This window comes from Rutidosis leptorrhynchoides, chromosome 1, assembly GCF_046630445.1.
Source record: "Rutidosis leptorrhynchoides isolate AG116_Rl617_1_P2 chromosome 1, CSIRO_AGI_Rlap_v1, whole genome shotgun sequence".
NCBI lineage: Eukaryota > Viridiplantae > Streptophyta > Magnoliopsida > Asterales > Asteraceae > Rutidosis > Rutidosis leptorrhynchoides.
In genome coordinates, this window is record NC_092333.1 from 147,153,091 (window position 1) to 147,172,439 (window position 19,349).

The window sequence follows — 19,349 nt, forward strand, 5'->3', positions numbered from 1 at the left end:
TTCTCGACTATAGAGCTCACTTCATATATAGGTGGTTTTGATGGACTTGTGTATAGGTCCAATTGGCACGGTTATGCGTTTTGGTTGATCACCTTTGACGAAGTACACATTTGGTATGTACATTATCACACGTGGTTGTGATGTGGATGATATAACCCCAATGGCGAAGGGTTTTGATGTTGAGAAGTGAGTCGCGTGTAGTTTGGATTCACGATGACGCGTGTAGTTCGGTCATCTTATTGAGGTAGTAATATCGTGTGGTTTCGGATTACTAAGGCTCGTGTAGTTCGACTAACCTCGATGTTGTCTTGTTGAAGATAGTAATCTCGTGTGCTTTCGGATTACTAAGGCTCGTGTAGTTCGACCAATCTTCATTGTGGTGTTTGGTATTTGGTAATGGGTTAAGGGGTTAACCTTATTCGTTTATATATATATATATATATATATATATATATATATATATATATATATATATATATATATATTGTTGTATTGTTGTGTTGTAGCTAACCCTCTGGGTGTAGCTTATTGGCGTTGTTCACATCGTCATTGGTGAACTTATACTTGTTGATATCTTTAGCTTGTTGCTTAGAGATCGTACGGTATGCTTAGTGTAGTTGCCTTATACAGGGATGCTTCGGTATGCGGTATTTGATATTTTGTGTGGCGTGTCCATTTTATACATATGTATTTATGTATGTATGTATGTATGTATGTATGTATGTATGTATGTATGTAGTATATTTTCACTTACTAAGCGTTAGCTTACCCTCTCGTTGTTTACCTTTTTATAGATTTGCATGGATGCGGTGGCTCGGGTAAGCGTGGGGACTAGTGGACTTGCGTAGTTGCTTTAGAAGGCTTGCTTTTGGATTGATTAGGATTGGGTAGCATATCCCCAATCGCCATGCTCGGCTTTATTTTGTATTAAAAGTCTTGTGGTCGAAAACTTGTAATTCGTACTTTAAGGGTAATTTGGGCATAGGTGGGCCCGGCATTGTAAAACCCTTTTTATTAATGGAACGTGCTAGTTTTACATATTTGAATATGTGGTGAAAAGTATTTTGTCTAATTATGTCGGGAGGTGGTCAAACATTTTTACATTTCAAGACTTTTTGGATAGACCAAATCGGCGCGTCGCGCGGGGTACTGGCGCGTCGCGCCAGTTGCTGAATAAACAATTTTTTTTTATTTTGATATTTAATCGCGGGTTGTTCGTGGTTTGCTTTGGGTCGTTACAAGTGGTATCAGAGCATGGTCTAAGGGATTCAGGTGACTTGAGATAGGTGCCTAGACTTAGACTTTTGTGTGTGCTTAATTTTGTTGCGGGACTTGTAGGAGTACGGGTCGGAATAGGTTATAGTTAGTGCCTTGTTTGTAGGTGGACTAACTTTTATATTAGTAATGCGGATATTATTAATATACTTTTGTGTTGTGATAATAATTCTCGCGTTTGTTTATATCGCGTAGAATTTTATTTGTGTTTGTTTATATCATCAAGCGAGGCGGTCGTTGTACTAACAAGTTGATACGGCGTGTATGCGTAATAAGGACTTGCAAACCTTATTACGGGTGCAAATCATGTCTAACAAGTGATGTACGACGAGTGTTTAGCAAGATGGGAGCGGTATTGTGTGTGTGCTTTATACGTTCGTTGTCTAATTGCTTTGCATTCCTTAGAATGGCAACGGGAAATGGGATCGAGACGAACGACATGGAGTTTAATGCTAGAGTTGCGGCCGCCGTTGCGGAGCAAATGAGTGCGTTTCGAGAAGAAATGGATTGGAAGTATTCCGAACTTCAAGGTAGTAGTGGAATGGAGCGTTGTCTTAAGAACTTCATGAGGACTAAACCCCCAAAGTATGACGGGAAACCGGATCCTATGATAAGCATAACTTGGATCTCGGATGTCGAAGGGTGTTTTTTTACTATTGAATGCCCTCCCAAGAAGAGGACAAGACTCGCTACTAGTTTGTTGCGGGGTAGGACGAGGGATTGGTTGGATGGTAAGATTGATCTTGCCGGTGGTGAAACGTTTATGGCGTTATCGTGGGACGAGTTTAAGAAGGAATTCTTCGAGGAGTTCCGAACTTCAGCCGATTTGTCGGAAATGCGTAATGAGTTGCAAAAATTGCAACAGGGTTCTATGGATTTGAATACTCTCAAGACGACCTTTATGGCGAAGGCTCGTTTTTGCCTGGAGTATTTGGGGAATGATCGTTTGTTGATGGGGGATTTTTATCGGACCTTGAATGATGACTTGAAGAGTAAAATTAGCCGGGGTCAAGCGAAATCATTTGCGGAATTATTTGAGTTAGCTAGAGGTTTCGAGTCGTATTCACGATCGAAGAGGTGTGAACCTTCAAGTGAGAGAAGGGTTGTTTCGTATGGTGCTCCAAGTAAGAGGATTAAGGGTCCGAGCGTGAGCACGGGTGGTACGCGGACGAGTATATTCGATTCTAGTGCGCCTAGATGTTACAATTGTGGCATGAGGGGTCACAAGTCTTGGGAATGTTCTTTACCAAAGAGTGATGGCATGGTGTGCTTCAATTGCCAAGAAGAAGGACATCGTAAGTCGGAATGTCCCAAGTTAGCTGGGACGGGTGCGGCAAGGAGACGTTAAGGTACGTTTCGTTTTAATAAATATGTCCTTTGATTATTTATTAAGTGCCGTTGAATTTGAGTTTGTAAAATGCCTTGTGTTGTGCATATTGTTGTTATGGGTGACGTTCCTAATGGAAGTACCCTATGGTGATGTTTTGATTAATGGGCGAAGGGCGTAAGACTTGGTGCAACCTAGCATTCCTTAGTATTTGGAAATGTTTCTACCAAGCCATGGAAATGGGTTTTGGTGTTCGATTGTTAAGCGCGTGTTCGCTATAGTGTGGAAGTTGATGAACCATGAGGTTCGTCGGGTGGATTGGAACCCGAAAAAGATCGAGAGTTTGATCTCGATGTATGTTGGTAAAGGAGTCTACGTGACGCGACATTAGGTGCCTTTTTTATACCTACTAGCGTGGTGTTCAACTCCGATTGTGTTGCGGTTACATTGTACTTAGGGTACCGAAGTGAAAACCTTAGGTACATGAGTGATCGGGTGAAATTTGACAAACTAAAGCAATTGGATGATTGCGAGAGTAGAGTGGTGTAATTTGCGGTACACTTTTCATTCAAAGTGTTTAAGGATTGGTTGAAATCCTTCGTATGCTCAAGGTTGGAGCAAGTTATGGTGATGGGCCGTGTGAGCCCAATTGTTGGTAAAGTCTACCTTTGGTAGCATTGTACGGTTGTACGAGTTGTGGATATGGAACGTAGTTCCAAGTGGGGGAGTTGCACTCCCGCACGGGGAGGTTTTTAGTTTGAGACTTCGGATGATACTTTTGGTAGATCCGGAAGTTTGCGTTGGGACCTAGTTTTGGTCGATTTGTGGTAAAGTACAATTTCGGTTAAATTGTACTTATGGTTTTGGATGTAAGTTACCACCGAGGTGGTAATGTGGTAAATCTCGTTGAGAGATAAAGGACGTGTTTGGCGAGCAAGGTGAAATCCCTCGATTAAGGGATGTGTGTATCGAATTCTCTTTTAGAGAACTATTGTTGGGTACCTATGTTTGATATAGGCGGTTCTTGCTCGATTGTGTGAATGGTTAGTGTTATCCGTTAGGATTCACTATGGCGTAGTAGAGCGCGATGTTACGCTACTCGTTGTTCGAGGCCAAAAGGGCGTTGATTGATGAAGCATGACCTTCGGGGTCCGCTGACTTCATCATGGTATTGATTGATTGGTGAAGCATGAACTTCGGGGTCCGCTAACTTCATCATGGTAGTACGTGATTGGTGGAGCATGACTTTCGGGGTCCGCTGACTTCATTATGAGCGTGGTGTTATATCGGTAAAGCATGACTTTCGGAGTCCGCTGACTTCATCCGGTGTTGAGATTGGTGAAGCATGACCTTCGGGGTCCGCTGACTTCATCATGGTAGTGGATCGCGTGTGGTTTCGGATTCACGATGACGCGTATGGTTTCGGTCATCTTATTGCGGAAGTGAGTCGCGTGTAGTTCGGATTCACAAATGACTCGTGTGGTTTCGGTCATTGTATTGAGGAGTGAATCTCGTGTAGTTCGGATTCACAAATGACTCGTGTAGTTCGGCCATTCCTCTGGGATAGTGACTCCCGTGTAGTTCGGATTCACTAAGGCGCGTGTAGTTCGGCCAATCCAGATTGTTGTTGAGGTGAAGGTAGTGAGTCGCGTGTGGTTTTGGATTCACTAAGGCGCGTGTAGTTTTCGGCCAGCCTTCGTGTTGTGTGATCTGTCGGTTGTATTATACACCGATGGTGGTGTCGTAACGACCATGTCGTTGATCTATTGGTTGTTCTATACACCAATGGTGGGGTCGTGAGGACCATGATGCATGATTAGTGATGCGATAGCTATGTTTCGCTCACATGATGCTATGGGTGTGACGAAAGTCGATTTTGTACACCTTGGGTTTAGCGTTGCCATAGTCTTTTTGGGCGCTATCGGTTTTTAGCCGTTTGTTTATGATGTTACGGTAGTTGCGTATTGGTCGGATTGTGCACTACAAGGGATGTTTAGTGGTAAGTGTTATTCGTAAGGATTTACTTCTTCTCAGTCTTCGTCGGTTTAGATGGTTGACCTTAAGTTTGGTATGTGGTTACTTTAGCGTTGTACTTGGTAATGGTATGCTAGGGGTTGATATCTCGGTTAGAGATTGGATGAGTTTTCCCGATGCGGGGGAATGAGCAGGGTTTTAGTGCTCGAATTGTAGACTTGATAAATCACGGGTGACGATTTAGTTGTTAAAGGTAAGTGGGGAAGAATTGTCTAGGAAAGTTCGGATTGGGATATGATTGAGGACCGTTGAGTGGGTCCGAATTGGTTAAGTGGTGAAGATCACGAGGACGTGATCGATTTTAAGTGGGGAGAGTTGTAAGACCTGGATTCTGATTCTGCCCAGTCGCGCTTCACGCCATATGTCGCTGGCAGACCCCTTTGGCTATTTTAGAGTTTTTAAAAGGTCATTTTGGTCTTTTCGCATTTGAGCCAAATTTGGGGACTTAACCTCATCCACCCATTTCATTTATTCATTTCTTTTTCCTTTTCTTTTCATTTTCTCTCTAAAACTCAAACACCCCATTTGATTCTAAGGGATTTTTGGAAAGGAAGAAGCGGGTTTTGATCTTTGGCATAGTAGACAAGTTTGTTCTCCTCGTTCTTAGCTACGCGGTTATACTAGTGGTAAGCTCTTACTCCGAATTTCGTTTTTGTGTTCATCATTCAAATTTGGGGCTTTTGATGGTATGATTCATAGATGGAACCCATTTAGTTGTTAATTGAAGATTAACACCAAGATTCAGGTTTATAAGTGTTAAAAGGCGGGTTTTGGGTTGGTTAATGATTTAACCATGTTTAAGACTTAAGAATGGTGTATAATCACTAGTATTAGTGATTATTGATGTATTGGAGACCTTTAGGGTTCTTGTGGTTGACTAATTTTGACTAGAGTCAAACTTAGAGTTTGTTGTTGATTATGACCTGAATGTCGATTCAATGAGGTTTATAAACTTAAAATGGATTAATTTGAAGTATAAAACCAAGTTAAATATGTTTTGGTGTCAAAACTTGTAAATGGTGAGATTTTGACTTTATGGGTCAAAATTAGGGTTTATGGGCGATTTTGAGAACGATAAGTTTTTAACACTTGTGTTCTGGTTTAATTGGCATATTAGGACCATTCTCACTTGTGTTAGTGATTATTGGTTAGTTTGGGCACGGTTTGTACTTGGAAGTACAATTGGGTCGAAATTGCACTAAGTGTCGATTTGGGTTGGTTTGTAAATCCATCCTAATTGTGTTGTGGTATTTATGATTATGGAATAGGTGCTTTCCATTAACGAGTTGCGGATTACTTGGAAGCGTTTCATCAAGGCGACAAAGTGAGTGTTAATATCCTATGTGCATATGTATGTGTAGGATGGGTGCGGGTCGGGTGAAGAGATTCTCGGCTATAGAGCTCACTTCACATATAGGTGGTTTTGTTGGACTTGTGTATAGGTCCAATTGGCACGGTTGTGCATTTTGGTTGATCACCTTTGACGAAGTACACATTTGGTGTGTACATTATCACACGTGGTTGTGATGTGGATGATATAACCCCAATGGAGAAGGGTTTTGATATTGAGAAGTGAGTCGCGTGTAGTTCGGATTCATGATGACGCGTGTAGTTCGGTCATCTTATTGAGGTAGTAATCTCGTGTGGTTTCGGATTACTAAGGCTCGTGTAGTTCAGCCAACCTCCATGTTGTCTTGTTGAAGATAGTAATCTCGTGTGGTTTCGAATTACTAAGGCTCGTGTAGCTCGGCCAATCTTCATTGTGGTGTTTGGTATTCGGTAATGGGTTAAGGGGTTAATCTTATTCGTTTATATATTTATATATATATATATATATATATATATATATATATATATATATATATATATATATATTGTTGTATTGTTGTGTTGTAGCTAACCCTCCGGGTGTAGCTTATTGGCATTGTTCACATCGTCGTTGGTGAACTTATACTTGTTGATATCTTTAGCTTGTTGCTTAGAGATCGTACGGTATGCTTAGTGTAGTTGCCTTATACAGGGATGTTTCGGTATGCGGTATTTGATATTTTGTGTGGCGTGTCCATTTTATACATATGTATGTATGTAGTATATTTTCACTCACTAAGCTTTAGCTTACCCTCTCGTTGTTTACCTTTTTATAGATTTGCATGGATGCGGTGGCTCGGGTAAGCGTGGGGACTAGTGGACTTGCGTAGGTGCTTTAGAAGGCTTGCTTTTGGATTGATTAGGATTGGGTAGCGTATCCCCAATCGCCATGCTCGGCTTTATTTTGTATTAAAAGTCTTGTGGTCGAAAACTTGTAATTCGTACTTTAAGGGTAATTTGGGCATAGGTGGGCCTGGCGTTGTAAAACCCTTTTTATTAATGGAACGTGCTAGTTTTACATATTTGAATATGTGGTGAAAAGCGTTTTGTCTAATTATGTCGGGAGGTGGTCAAACATTTTCACGTTTCAAGACTTTTTAGACAGAACAGATCGGCGCGCCGCGCGGGGTACTGGCGCGCCGCGCCAGTTGCTGAACAAACAAATTTTTTTTATTTTGATATTTAATCGCGGGTTGTTCGTGATTTGGTTTGGGTCGTTATATAAGTAATATTAATATTACTATAGAAACATGTAACTTATTATATTTTCAGTATTATTATTACTAAGTTTAACATCATTAAAATTATTAAAATTATCATTTAAATTATCAAGAATTATTATTATCATATACTAATATAATAAGCTTCTAAGGTAGTTTCATTTTTTTATCATTATTATTATTATTATTATTATTATTATTATAAACATTAGTAACACTCTAAAAATATTAATATTGTCATTTATTAATACTATTATTATTATTAAATCAGTATAATTAATATTATTATTAATATTATCATAAGTATCATTATCAACAATATCATTATTATTATTATTAGTATTATCATTACTATTAAAATTTATTATTATTATTATTAGTAACTTATTATTATTAAAACTACCATTTTTAACAAATAATTATTAGTTCATAAAAGATACTTATTACATTTATTATAATTAAAATAATATCCCATATAATTATATATCAAACAGGCTAACATTTAAAATACTTATACAATACCTGTTTTAAAATATAATACTAAACATATGTGTATATAAATATATATAGATATCAAGACAACTAAAAGTATAAGATATTAATTATTGTAAAAATATATATATATATATATATATATATATATATATATATATATATATATATATATATATATATATATATATATATATATATATATATATATATATATATATATATAACATAAAAGTTAAGATATGTTTTACATAAATAAAAAAAAATGTTTTTTTTAAAGAAGTTTAGAATAAATCCTAAATAACTACAAAGATATATAAAAAAGGATATAACTAATAAATTTATATATATATGTGTTCGATTACAATTATGTATATTAATAAATATACAAATGATATAGGTTCGTGAATCCAAGGCCAAACCCTGCATTGTTCAGTTTCGTCATATGTATTTTTACTATAAAATACAATATGTGAGTTCATTTGATTCCCTTTTACTCTTTACATTTTTGGGACTGAGAATACATGCGTTGTTTTTACAACTGCTTTATTAAATGCTTTTGAAATATATTTTGAACTGCGAATACATGAACTACTTTTATAATTGTTTTACGAAATAGACACAAGTAATCAAAACTACATTCTATGGTTGAATTATCGAAATAGAATATGCCCTATTTATCATGTCCGATGTTTTCCCGGAATGATGGCAAATTTATCATGTCCGATGTTTTCCCAGAATGATGGCGAATTTATCATGTCCGAAGTTTTCCCGAAATGATGGCAAATTTATCATGTCCTTAGTTGTCCCGGAATGATGAGAATATTCTATATGCAACTTGTTAAGGTCGATTACCAGGTGTTCAATCCATATGAATGAATTTTATGCATGATGTTTATGGGAAATGGAAATATTAAATCTTGTGGTCTATTAAAATGATGAATTTTATTATTTTTGATAAACCTATGAACTCACCAACCTTTTGGTTGATAATTTAAAGCATGTTTATTCTCAGGTATTAAGGAAATCTTCCGCTGTGCATTTGCTTATTTTAGAGATATTACTTGGAGTCATTCAGAACATATTTCAAAAGACGTTGCATTCGATTTGTTGAGTTCATCAAGATTATTATTAAGTCAATTATAGTTTGATATATTATTAAATGGTATGCATATCGTTAACTGTCGATGAAATGAAAGATTGTCTTTTAAAAAAGAATGCAATGTTTGTAAAATGTATCATATAGAGGTCAAATACCTCGCGATGTAATCAACTATTGTGAATTGTTTATAATGTATATGAACGGGTCCTTTCAGTTGGTATCAGAGCGGTGGTCTTAGCGAACCAGGTCTTGCATTAGTGTGTCTAACTGATAGTTGTTTAGATGCATTACTGAGTCTGGACTTCGACCGTGTCTGCATGTCAAATATTTTGCTTATCTTTTCGTGTCGAAAATCATCCGCTTATCATCCTTAGGAAATTACTTGCTTATTCTTCTTAAGTCTAGACACATCTTACTGCATTGATTGCATGAATAGTGTATAGACAAAAATTCATATCTTAGCGTATCTGTTACTGTAGACTTTGCCTGACATATTCCGTAAATTCCTCCGTAATCTACGGGACCTTTTGTACTACATATAGGTATTCTATGTAATTAGAATATCATCTGATATCCGAAATTCATTTCATATCGAAAATTCGTTATCCAACCGTGCAAGATGAATTCTGCAACCAGTCCAAGTTCCTCGAATTCCGATAGTTATTCCGATATGGAGTTTCACTCAAGATCCAAAAGCAGTGTGACCGGAATGGATCAACCAATCAGTCATGCCCAATTCATCTGATGGGTTCGTAGACGACTTAATCAATGGAGACGCGAAGAAGGCGATCCTTTCCACTAACCAAATTTCCCTCTTAGCGAAGAACCTAAAGTACTTACCGGCGAACCTATCCGAAACACCATTTTCTCTCTCATTTCCAGAGTATCTCGTCATGATTATATATTATCTCAAATTCTGAACCTTATTCATCCGCTCGTCCGAACCGACAATCAATCCGATGTAATTGAAGAAGTCAACGAGCTTCGCGCTCGAGTTGTGGCCTTGGAAAATATAGTGCAAAACGTACCAGCATCAGCAACATCACCGGCACCAACATCAATACCAGTACCACCAACAACCAAGTTTCAACATCACACACCTCAACATCACAATTTATACCCCGAGCATAATCTTCGTTCTACATGGCGATTATGTAATCTCTAATGAGTTTAATATTATATTGACTCATTAAATCCATGATTACATCTGAAGAAAATATATATGTATATATGTTTTCATAAAGATTGTAATTAAAAATTCTTTTGTACAAACTGTTAATGGTGAAAATATTTTAACGGGTAGGTAATACCCGAGGAATATTTAGATTTCACTTTAATAAGTTATACTGCACATTCTATGAATCTGATTCAACATTCATTTACAATCCTACTTACATCCACAGATATACGTATCCGTTCACCGCAGAATAACTATTTTCATTCAATTTCATATTTGGATTTTGATCTATCAGAATCCAACAAGTGGCATAATGAAGAAAATATTGGACAAAATAAAATTTGTTAGAAACAAATAAATTAATTATGAGAAATTTTGTTAAGAATCCACGCTAACTATTCCTAGCTAACTGTTCCTAGCTAACTGTTAATTCCTTATTACATTTATTTATCGCAATTTAATTATCGCAATATAAATTCTCGCAATTTTATTTATTGTCATTTAATTTCTGTTATTTATTTTACGCACTTTAAATATCAGGACACGTATACAAGGTTTTGACATATCATATCGACGCATCTATATATATTATTTGGAATAACCATAGACACTCTATATGCAGTAATGACCGAGTTAGCTATACAGGGTTGAGGTTGATTCTAAATAATATATATACTTTGAGTTGTGATCGAGTCTGAGACATGTACACGGGTCACGATACGTATTAATTAATTCGAATATTATATATTAAACTATATATAAATTATTGGACTGTTAACTGTGGACTATCGACTGTGAACTGCCAACATTGGACAATTAAAATGAATTAAAATATTGATTATAACATATGAAACTAAACAATTCTTCAAGTTTGCCACTTGATTTCATCTTAAACCTCATTTGTATCTTGACGATTACAATCTGTGTTCAAACCTTTCATGATTCTTGAAAACACCTCAATCGAGAGGATGAACCAACCACACTTCATCTACGAAAGGAAAGATTTATGCATATAGTTATGCACCTGAAAAACTCTCGGAACCTGAGTAAACGATTAACATGTATCTGTGCTAGCTCTTGTGGCATTGTTATTACCGAAAATAATATTGCAATTCTTTTTCAAATTAGCAAATTTTGTCACAGCTCCAGCAAGTCAACTTCGACTTTTCATCAAAACAACCTTATTATAACCTTGATATATATGCGTGCTCTTTTATTGTTATCGAGGAACCTTTTATATTTCACCATATTACCAACAGATGTACCAGCAACCTCGTTGCTTCTTGGCTTAAATCTCTCTGATAAATCTTTATATTTATTCATTGAAACCCTATCATATACTCATCCGCACCTTGTAACGAGAACTGCCATACCAATTACTGGGAATCAGCAATCAATACTTTAAAAACTCACAGCATATCTACATCAACAGTTATATGTATAACATTTATCTCTTAGAATTATGATCTTTCATTCTGAAATTCTGAAAAGCACTCTGTCTACAAATCAATACCTTGAATGTTGAAAAAGCTGAATGAAGCAGCAGAAACTGTAGACAACCGTAAACTAGCTTAATCGTCGGAAGTTGGATGATAAAGAATAGTATGTTGACAAAGCTCAGAAAAGTGGAAACTGGAAAACGGATTGAGCAAACCGTGAAGGAGGCTGTGGATAAATCACAAAGAATAAACCTACCTTCAAAGAATCCAAATGATTCAGTGTCTGCTGAAGTTATTAATGAATACCTTGCTCCTAACTTTAAACCTTTACAGACAAATCTTCATCATCATCCGTCGATATTGGAAATTCTAATATATCATCATTATAAATATCCTCGATATTTCTGAAAATATTTTCATAACTAATCTTATCTGAAATCCTTTATCTCCTCGCGCTATCAGTGTTACATCATATAAGAAACTGTTAGTTTCTATATTCTGTAAACTTTCGAGTTTAAACTATGAATGTTTTGAAGTAATGTTGGGAACTGAAGCATGAGTTAGTATAATATAATGACACTTGATCAACGTGATTATATTACAGTAAGTCATCCTGAGTTTCTAATGGAACATGATGATTCACAGGCCATAACGTCATCAGGTGCCATGTTACACGACTCTTACATTCTATCTAATATATAAACATATCAAGAACATAATTTCTTGGTAGTTCTATCTTTTCTTTTAAATTCTGGTAATTTAACAAATCAAGATCGTGCTATTGCAATCCCTCTCTTAGAACATTAGTCATGTTCATTCAAAACTTCATACCTACAAATTCTGGATCATTATTCACTTGACTTAAAGTCGGGAAGAGAAAACAAAAAGGATGGAACTCCAAAATATAAAGGAAACGAAGGGGATGAATGTAACAACCCAACCCAATATACAATCGAACACGCATAAGAAATTTTTTTTTTATTAAGGGGAGTGCGCCACGCGCACCACCTCAGGGTGCACGACGCGCACAGGCCCACATTCAGTTCTGTCCGATTTCGTCAATTTTCAATTAAAGATCTCCCACTTCCCGACATATTTAGACGAAACGCTTTTCACAATATGTTATAATGGTTAAAACTCACACAATTCAATAATAAAATGAGTTTTACAAAACGGGGCCCACATCGGCCATTTTACGAGTTTCATACAAAAGTTCAATTTTCGATCGCACTAGTTTAAATTCCAAACGACACTATGAGCATGGTGTTTGGGGTTAAACTACCCAATCTCGGTCAAACTCCAAAGCTATCACATCCCAAAAGCGTCCCCCAAACAACAAGCTGGATCTCTAATCCAATCGAAGGCCCTTACCCTTGTCAACGCCGGAGCCTATAAAAAGATAAACAACGAGAGGGTAAGCAAAGCTTAGTGAATGCAATAATTATACACATACATATATAATATACCTACTTGCAACCACTCAATACACATACCGAATACATGCTAGCAACACAATTAGCTTATCATCAATACGAGGCTACCAACCTCCAATACCACAAGCTAGCATAACAATCGCATAAATATATATAACTCGAACAATATAATATGCTTTCGCTTACAACACAATAACCATTGTTAACCATAACACACACAAGGGAACGGTACTCGCACAATGACCGTTGGTATGCACTAGCCCCCTAGGTGGACGTCCGCACTTACCGAACCACCCTTCACGCACATGTGGTCCCCATCGTACAAAAGAGTAGTGAATCCACATGCCCGGATAACACTATAGTGAATCCACACGCCCGGATAACACTAACAACAAGCCCGCAAGCAAATACACTATATACACACATATATAATTATTCCACTCACCTTAACACCTTGGTGAGAAATCAAACTCGTAACCTTCAACGCGACGTACCTATTACATTAGGCATACAAATCAATCACCCAATCAAGTTGGTCAACCAACTCACACACCATTCAAGTGTCATTTTGACCCATTTTAATATCAACACACCCTTTTGGGTCACTCATATACCCAAATAACACCCATTTACCAATTAGCTAGGTGTGCTAGTAATTTACTAACCAATTGGGACTCATAAACATCAATTAATACTTTGAAACCCTAGGTTAATTACCATTGAGTCTTAATGACTCAATCTTACCCAAGAACACCCAAAATCATCACATATGGGTTTTATGTTCATCATTAATCCAAACCCTAACCCTTAAACCAATTAAAACAAGGAAATCAAGATTAGAGCTTACCACCACAATCACAACGTAGCTAGTGATGAGACGAACAACTTTAAAGCACGCGATTTGACCCGAAAGCAACTTCTTCCTCTTGGATTTAAGCTTTCTCTCACTTAAAGGGTTTCTCACTCTAGAATTGAATGGGAGAGATGATAAGGTTGGTGGAGTGTTGAATATGCCTTCAACCACCATCCAAGCTGGCCTTTACAGCCCTAACTCGTCCCCATGTGAAAAGACAAGATTACCCCTCATTTAATCTTTTAAACAAAAGCTGGAATTCGTCAACAGTAGCAGTGCGCGACGCGCACCACTACATGTGCGCGGCGCGCACAAAGATCTGGGCAGAATCTGACTTTGGTTTAATTCCACAAAAGTGCCCATACTTTATGTAACATAATTACACTGCTGTACAATACTGATTAGGGTCTTACAACTCTCCCCCACTTAGAATCGATCACGTCCTCGTGATCCTCGTCACTTAACCACCCGGAACCGTACTCTATGGTCCTCAACAACCGTTACAAGCCGAATTCCACCACATTACACATTAACCCGAAGATTAATCCAAACTAAGTACACATTTGCACGCATTCCGAAACGTGCAATACACACAACATTCGAAGTCTATAACGATCACTTAGAATACGTGAAATCGCCACGTATTCTTCCAACTTCTCAAGGCAATCCTTCTCTAATAGTCACCGTTAATAACCAAATCGTCACCCGTGATTTATTAAAATTCACAAATCCGAGCACAAGAATTTGCTCAATCCCTCCAATCGGGAAAAACTCAATCGACCTCGTACCGAGATATCAATCCCTGAGCGTACCCTTACCAAGTACAATGCTAAAAACAACCAAGTCTCAACCTAAAGTCAACAACTCAAAATGATGAAAACCGGACAAAAGCGAATCCTTACGGATTAAACTTATTACCTAACTTCCTTAGCAAACACGGCTAGTACGCAGCTATCGTATTATCGTAAGCAAGCGACCAAAACTGCTAACGTCCAAATCGACTATGGCAACACAAAACCCAATGTGTACAAAATGGCTGCTGCCACCCCTTAACAACATGTGAGCGATACACGGCTATCGCATCACTAATCACAGAACATGGTCCTCCCGAACCCATCATTTGCGTATAAAACAACCAATAGTTCTCAATACTAAACGCATGAAGGTTATTTCACACAAAACTCAAGTGTCCAAAAACGGCTATTACTCACCACCATGTGCACAAAACGGCTATTTGCACAATTTATACGGGCAATTAATCATCATAAACCTACAAATAACGGTTCTTTCCGGAAACGCTCACCATCAATCACAACCAAAAGTGGTTAACGAAGAGCTAATCCTTCCGGATATCACTCATCACCTATCATAAGTCAAACGCGGTCAACATAGAGATAAACCCAAATAAACATATACTAAATCACCTCGTAGTACCCAAAATCAAAGCAATCACACCATCGGAGTCAAAAGTTGCACTAGCAGGTATAAGAAGGCACCTGACGTTGCGTTGTCCAATTCCAATTACTAACACCGAGCCTCCCAAGACTCGACCCATACGGGGTCTACTCCTGGTGTCCCACGCCAACCGACTACACGCAGTCACACAAATCTAAAGAATGTTACGGCTCAACGCCCATGACTTCTAGCGACACCAAGGCTTACACCTTTCTAGCTTCGTCATAACCATTAAACCGGTTACCTACATACATAAGGATAGTTAACCACCACGACCCTACTCGCACACGAACGGGGTTAACGGGAATGCCTCTCGAACGGCAAACCGTGTGCACCCCCAAATTCCTAGAAGGAAAGAGTGGCCGTCAAGAGCGCACAACACTCGCCACATAATCACAAAACCGCCACCGAAAACGAACCGTCAATTAACATGTATACAAATACATCACAATACATTATTATCGTTAAACGTACCACCATACTCTGGTTACGGCCTAATTGGTTTTACCATAAAGCTCAACTCAACAATTGGGACTACGCCCTACACGGTCTCATCACTATACGCTCGGTTAAGCTCTCGCGGCTACACCAAATCAAAACACAACACTATCGATAAGATGTTTACACGTCACGTACTCTCACATGGTGATATAACACCCGGTGCATACTAAACCAATAACACGCGCACACAAGCAACTAGTTGTTAACTCACATACGAGCAACAATACACACACAATCTACAAAGCCTACGGGTCTCACTCGAACGAGCTTAACGACCCCAAAACCACAATGCAATAAGGCTAGACAACAGAAGACTCAAGCAACAGAGTCAAGGCACAACACGCCGACCTGTCCAACCAATCTCCTGATCGATCATAGTCCACGATCCCTCGCGAATTCATTTCACCATAAAACCGCCGCTCACTTTCTTCCGTTGGCATCAATTAAACAACGACCTAATGCTAACATAACTCGTACCTCGTATATCAAGAACGCCGCTACCCGCAGGGTAGGCCTTTCCAACCAGTGGGTTCACTCGACCCGTTGTACCCGAAATTTTTTTTTTTTTACGAGCAACAACACACATATTCTTACCTTCCGGAAAGAGAGTGAACAAGGTTATCATAACAATTGCGTTACTCACATCCTTGCCATCAAACAACGTCCTTGACTTGTTCCCGTCAAGTCCGTGTCCGCATCCCCGACAATCTTGCATATCCATCTCGTTAGGGAGATGAAATTTACCAGTCTAGTATCTCACGATTCGTACGTCACCTCACACTGTTCCATTCGTCCGATGCTACCAATCTCACGACTAATTGATTTCAGTCATATCCAACCTATGAACCTTACGGTTCTCCAACTTTCGACACCAAAACGAACACGCGTTATTAACTAACACTAAAGCCCAATTATATAGGTTGGTAAAACCAAACCCCTCACTCCATCCTAGGAATGCTTAGAAACTTAAGTCCCTCATCCGTCAACCCAAATATCAATATAGGGTAATTTCATTAGGAATGCTACCCCTATCAATACCCCGTATTTACACGAATGTGTTCACCCCCAAGTCGCATTCTCATAAGTCAATGACTCAAGCGCTACCCTAGTGCACTATCGTTAATAGCACCAACATAGCGAATCTTCACCGAGTTCACTTTAGCCTAATTAGATCCCGAATCAAAGTTTAAGTCTCTAATACATACACGAATCCATCGGCACATAACAACAATAAGGCATATTTGTACCAAAGACGAAAATACTTGAAACACCATCGTTGGACCCTTGCGCTTCACTGATCATCTGATAGTCACGCTCTAACCTTCTAACTCGATCGACAAACGATTCGGAACACTCTGACTTTTGGTGTCCCTTCTTTTGGAAAATAAAGCACTTGATCGCGCTTAAAGGTACACTCGTACAATCCCGTGCCCAATGACCTCGTCCTCCACACCTAAAGCACGTAGGCCCATGACCTCTCTTACTCCTCTTCTTCACTTTTTCAACACCTTCGGGCGTACTTCTCGCCCTTTTACTAGGAGCACCTCTTGATTCAAACTTTCTCTTACCCAAAGAGTGATCAGCAAATTTTGAAGCATGAGATTCAATCCCCATAGTTGCTCCTTCGTCACCGTCACCTTGAGGTTTAGGAAATCTCTTTTCTAACTCTTCCTTCACGACCTTAGGCACTTGGTCTCGGACCATCTCGGTCACTATTCCCTCGAACGACTCTTGGAGAACTTACTTAACCTTGTCGGCGAAAATCAAAACATAGTGTTCGAACTCCGCCTCAATCCTTAAGGTTAACTCATCCTTCCCCTCATGAATAGGTCCGTCCATTCCATATCCCTCTTCCGTCTTCATTCTAAAAAATGTAATCGATTAGGCAACGAACGAGTACAATCCTACGTACAATCCCGACTCATCTTGCTCGGCAATCGTCTTACATCACTAGTCAAATACGATTTGCACCCGTAAAAATGGTAGCTAATCATTATTACGCGTACACGCCGTATTCACTCGTTAGTACCACGACCGCTTTGCTCGATGATATAACCCAACACAAATACAAAATATATTAATAATATCCGCATATTAATATATACGTTAGTCCACCCATAAACTAGGACACTATCCGAATTCCCGTTCCGACCCGTAATCCTACAAGTCCCGCACAAATAAGCACACACAAAAGTCTAAGTCTAGGCACCTATCTCAAGTCACCTAAATCCCTTAGACCATGCTCTGATACCACTTGTAACAACCCAACCCAATATACAATCGAACACGCATAAGAAATTTTTTTTTATTACAGGGGAGTGCGCCACGCGCACCACCTCAGGGTGCGTGGCGCGCACAGGCCCACATTTAGTTCTGTCCGATTTCATCAATTTTCAATTAAAGATCTCCCACTTCCCGACATATTTAGACGAAACGCTTTTCACAATATGTAATAATGGTTAAAACTCACACGATTCAATAATAAAATGAGTTTTACAAAACGGGGCCCACATCGACCGTTTTACGAGTTTCATACAAAAGTTCGAGTTTCGACCGCACTAGTTTAAATTCCAAACGACACTTTGAGCATGGTGTTTGGGGTTAAACTACCCAATCTCGGTCAAACTCCAAAGCTATCACATCCCAAAAGCGTCCCCCAAACAACAAGCGGGATCTCTAATCCAATCGAAGGCCCTTACCCTTGTCAACGCCAGAGCCTATAAAAAGATAAACAACGAGAGGGTAAGCAAAGCTTAGTGAATGCAATAATTATACACATACATATATAATATACCTACTTGCAACCACTCAATACACATACCGAATACATGCTAGCAACACAATTAGCTTATCATCAATACGAGGCTACCAACCTCCAATACCACAAGCTAGCATAACAATCGCATAAATATATATAACTCGAACAATATAATATGATTTCGCTTACAACACAATAACCATTGTTAACCATAACACACACAAGGGAACGGTACTCGCACAATGACCGTTGGTACTCGCACAATGACCGTTAGTATGCATTAACCCCTAGGTGGATGTTCGCACTTACCGAACCACCCTTCACGCACATGTGGTCCCCATCATACAAAAGAGTAATGAATCCACACACCCAGATAACACTATAGTGAATCCACACGCCCGGATAACACTAACCACAAGCCCGCAAGCAAATACACTATATACGCACATATATAATTATTCCACTCACCTTAACGCCTTGGTGAGAAATCAAACTCGTAACCTTCAACGCGACGTACCTATTACATTAGGCATACAAATCAATCACCCAATCAAGTTGGTCAACCAACTCACACACCATTCAAGTGTCATTTTGACCCATTTTAAGATCAACACACCCTTTTGGGTCACCCATATACCCAAATAACACCCATTTACCAATTAGCTAGGTGTGCTAGTAATTTACTAACCAATTTGGACTCATAAACATCAATTAACTTTGAAACCCTAGGTTAATTACCATTGAGTCTTAATGACTCAATCTTACCCAAGAACACCCAAAATCATCACATATGGGTTTTATGTTCATCATTAATCCAAACCCTAACCCTTAAACCAATTAAAACAAGGAAATCAAGATTAGAGCTTACCACCACAATCACAACGTAGCTAGTGATGCGACGAACAACTTTAAAGC